The following is a 4,808-nucleotide window of genomic DNA, read 5'->3' on the forward strand; positions in this document are numbered from 1 at the left end:
AGTTAATTCGAAATAGCGCTGTAGTGTAGACATGCCCTTATTCAGCTGCTTTCTTAGTGAGGAGTTGTCACCTGTGCATCTTCAGCAGGCTTGGATTTGTTTTTTGACTGGGTCGTGTTGGCCTGTGAAGTTGGGAGAACTAAGAGCGCATAAGTGACTTCTGAGTCCTCTTGCAGAAGGAAAGAGAAATGGTGAGAGGGGAGGGGTGCAGGGATGCTACTGGTGAGAAAGAGGCTATTGGCATATTTGGTTGTCTGAACAGGAAGAGACCTGACAGATAATTGTCCTGCACTACTCTGCGCTGAGGAGGCCACAGATGGAGTGGTGTGTCCAGTTCTGCTCCTCCCACATTTAGGAACATGGGGGCAATTTGGGAAGGATCCAGAGCAGAGCATGTTCTGTCTGGAGACGACATGGCTGATGGGGAACATGATAGCCAACTGCTAAGCCAATGTTATAAGGAGGAGTATTCTCTATGTCCACTGAAGTTAAGGCAGAACGGGTGTAGTCTGCGGCAAGAGAGATTTAGGTGAGAGGTTATGAGAAATGTTCTACCTCTAAAGGCAGTTAAGCTCTGGAACAGGTTATCTGGGGATGTTGGGAAATCTCTGTCGAAGGCCAAACACCCATTGGTCTGCTCCAGGTTGGAGTAACACTACCACAGCACAGGGGGCAAAACTGATGACCTTTTGAGGTCCCCTGCCTGCCCTACACGTCTGTGATGCAGTGGCGGTTTGAGGTGAATTCCCAGCCCTTCCTTCTGCATGAACAAAGTCTGTGCAGTATCTTCTAGTGGCTGTTATCTGACATCCCTACCCTAGAAAGGCAGCAGTATCTGAGGCCTGGGCAAAAGATTCAGGCATTGTAGATGCAAAGAGGACAGATTCTGTCCCCCCCTCCATGAACACACACACACAACCTCTCTGCTGATAGAGGCTTTCTGCCTCCCACTACAGCCCCTCCAGTTACCAGGGGTCTGTCTGCCCCGCTAATCCCTCCAGGCTGCCAGAGGCCTTCTGTCTCTCCTCAGCCCCCTGGTGCTGCTGACAATGGCTGTGGTGAGGAGGGGAAGGGGTTGGAGTAGGTAAGCTACTTACCCATTCTGGTGGCAGGCAAGGTGGCAGGGTTGCATTTCTACAGGACACTCTGTTGGTGGTGTGGCCGCTCGCATTGGTAACTCTGCATATAGCTCTTCCCTGCAGTCTCGCTGCCCCCAGTGGCCACACTCAGAATCATGTCACTCCTCTTTCTGCCCCCTCCCTTTCCATGGGCTGGAACACAGTCCCATTCCCAGCACTTCCCTTTGTTCTTGGCACAGCCACACCCTGACCTCGCTGACACTTAGGAGAAGAGGAAGATGCAGAGAGAAGATGAAGTTTGGAGGTCCTGGCTGTTACCGTCGAGGAGGCCTTCTTGAACAAAAAGACTCGCTGCCTGACAGGCAGACATTTGTAAAATAAAGAGATCAATTTGGCCCAGTCTCCACCAGGGTAAGAGGTGACATCAGACGTGGAAGTAACACACAAGCCATATGGTGTATTTTAGCTGCCAGTTCACTTGAGCCACATAAATTCATAAACCCACATTTGTGTGTCTTCCGCTGGCTAGTCATTCAAACACCTGGGATGATGGGAAAGAGAAAGTAAAACCAACACCGGGGCCAAGACACACACAGGGACATAATTATGCTGAAGAAATGCACCAGTGAAGGGGAAGTGAGTTGTTAACTCGCAGCAGGGCTGGTCACAGACTTTGCCAAGCCCTAAGTAAAGTGTGTGTGTGTGTGGAGGGGGGGGGGGGGGGCTTTGCTCTGGGCACTCTGGAAAAGGTGGGGCAGAAGGGATGTGGCAAGGGGCATCCAGCCCTCTGTGGATCATGCTGCCCCACCCTGAGCCAATCCACAGAGCTGTCCTGGCGGGGACGTACCCAGGGCCAGCAGCCCAAATCCCCGGCCTCCTGCTCTGCCTTCCAGCCTTGGGTAGCCAAATTCCCAGACCCTCAGCCCCCCACTCCAATTCTCCCTGAGAGGCATAAGGATCATACACTAAAACAGCTCAACTAAAATATGCAAATGAAACATGACAAAATGCTAATCAGCGCTTTATTTACATACTCTCTGCCAGCAAAGCAGTGTTGACAAAACCTAAAAGTTTGTTAAAAATGGAATAAGCGAGTTCTTTGCAGGTTATAGCCAGTAAGAGACACCCCAAATACCCTTCTACATAAGAACATAAGAACATAAGAACGGCCGTACTGGGTCAGACCAAAGGTCCATCTAGCCCAGTAGCCTGTCTGCCGACAGTGGCCAGCACCAGGTGCCCCAGAGGGGATGGACCGAAGACAATGATCAAGCGATTTGTCTCCTGCCATCCCTCTCCAGCCTCTGACAAACAGAGGCCAAGGACACCATTTTATCCCCTGGCTAATAGCCTTTTATGGACCTAACCTCCATGAATTTATCCAGCTTCTCTTTAAACTCTGTTATAGTCCTAGCCTTCACCGCCTCCTCTGGCAAGGAGTTCCACAGGTTCTAAATCTGGTGAGTGACAGAGCTCCAGTCATCTGTTATTTAAATGGACTTTGGAGGTCGACCAACAAGGACACCCTGGGCATCTCTGGGTTCTGATCAGAGTCTCTGGCCCTTCAGCGTTCAAACAGCCAAAAAGCAGATTCTTTTGTCATGGATTTTACTCCCATGCCGAGAGATCAGGAGGACGGGACCAGTTTACATGGAAGTCTCCGGTCCATGGGTCTGGGGAGCCAACTGTGATGGACCGGACCGGGTCTGGGCACCGCTGAGGGCATCCTCTTAGGGCAAATTGCTCAGATTCGGGAGTCCTTACAGCCCCCAGACTGGAGACCTTCCCAAACAGGCCACACACCAGTCCCACAGAACGCTTCAGCTGCTTGCCTGGCCAACCAGAATCCTCACGAGCAAAACCCCTCTGACACCCCAGCACTATCCGTCCCCCAGATGGCCCCAGGCCTCACACAGGTGAGAGGTTTTACAACCCAATCTCACCTACCCTGAACAAGTTCTGTCCGGTTCCAAGAAACCAGCCACAGACCCCCGTTAAATTTACCCTCTGGATCTTAGCCACAAGATCACGTTGAGCCAATCGTTTAGAATATACCATCTAAAAGAAAGAAAAGCGCGAGAGTAAGGTTGTTAATTATCATACATTACATGCATTGAATCTCCCAGTTCTCGATGCAGGCTTGCAGCAGGGATGTTATAACTGCTGGATTAAAAGTCTTTGGTGTACAGACTATGTCAGGATGGGTCCACAGTTCTTTTTGGCTCCTTGATCCCTGCACTGCTGCCTCTGGGATGAAGGGCTGAGTTCAGCACGGGGAATGCCACATGTCCCCTATGTACCTCCTTCCTCGTTTCTTCTTGGCTGTAGCAGGTCACCTGACCAGTGGCCTATCCCTGTGTTCCCTGCTGGTAGCACTTAGGTATCAGTCACCATTCTTGAGGTGTGTCCTTGGCCTATAGAGGGCTATTGTTCCACAGCGACTTGCTCATTAGCGTGTCCATAGGCCGCACTTTGCCCATAGTTCAACCACACACAGAGAAACATTCAGTATTCGCACAGAGTACTTGCTTATAACTTCACACAGAGACATTGTATAGTTACATGAATAGCATATATGGAATCAGCAGAAAGCAAGCTTCTATTTGACATCTCACATGGCCCCCTTCGTACCAACTTTTGGGGTACCCCCCATGGGTGCAGCAGTGATCTGGCTGTTCCCCTTAAAATCCAGTAACGTGATACCAACAGCCAAGTGTTTTGTGCTCTGATGGTCCACACTGGTCTGTCTGATTTCTAGGGGTCTTCTCTCACTGGGCAGGAAATAGCCATTCCTGTGGAAAACTTGTGTTTCACACTTGATCACCTTTCTCACAAGGCTGTGTGGGTGTTCACGGGTACAGAGGAATCACTAAATATAAGAAGATAACGTGATGTATGGCCATGATCAGTGAGATTAACGCAGGCAGCAACAACACACGAGTATGTTAGGGTATGTCTACACTACCACCCTAGTTCGATAGTTCGGAACAAGAAGCCTAGTCCGAACTATCTAGTTCGTGCCGCGTGTAGCCGCGGGCATGGAGTCCGCACTAGCGGACATTTAAAAATGGCGGCGCCTGGCAACATGCAAATGAAGCCCAGGAAATTCAAATCCCGGGCTTCATTTGCAAGTTCGTATGACTACATTAACCACCCTAGTTCGAACTAGGGTGGTAGTGTAGACATACCCTTATAGACTCTAAACATACTCTACACATTCTTGCAAACGTAGTCTTTATATTAAGAAACATTGAACACATTCTCATACATCTAATTCCGATATCAAACAAAACTAACGCCCAAGTGGCTTGGCCTAGTCTCCAGTTATGAGGTTGTCAGTTCTCAGCTAACACCTGCAGCTAGGGAAGAGCTGGCCTGGTATTTCTTTGAGGGTAATTCACTTGAGATGCAGAAAAACTGATAAATCAACACTGCTGGGGGTAAGTCTGGCTTGTCTTTCAAATACCTTCATAACGTATTACCAGCTACATGGGTAACACTTTCGAAACAACCCATACATGCATTACATAGTGATATTCATGAAGAGGGGGTCACCAGTTTTTCCATGATATCTGACAAGATGCTGTTGGCTAAATACTCCAACAGTGGTGACTCGGGTGAGCCCTTTGTCACCTGCCGTACAAGGGCTGTTGGGGTACAATGAGTGAAGGATGAAGATACTTGGAGCATGGGGAAAGATGCAGGGGAACAGACAGAGGGACTCCCCTC

At 49.5% G+C, this 4,808-nt stretch overlaps 1 protein-coding gene across 1 annotated transcript in view; it reads right to left on the reverse strand.

The window, feature by feature from the left end:
- Positions 1-4,808, reverse strand: part of LOC102447914 (cell adhesion molecule CEACAM5-like) — a 96,269-nt gene that overhangs the window by 33,750 nt on the left and 57,711 nt on the right. The window lies entirely within an intron of this gene.

The sequence above is a fragment of the Pelodiscus sinensis genome, chromosome 30 (assembly GCF_052426305.1).
Source record: "Pelodiscus sinensis isolate ZL-2025 chromosome 30, ASM5242630v1, whole genome shotgun sequence".
In the NCBI taxonomy this organism is placed as follows: Eukaryota; Metazoa; Chordata; order Testudines; family Trionychidae; genus Pelodiscus; species Pelodiscus sinensis.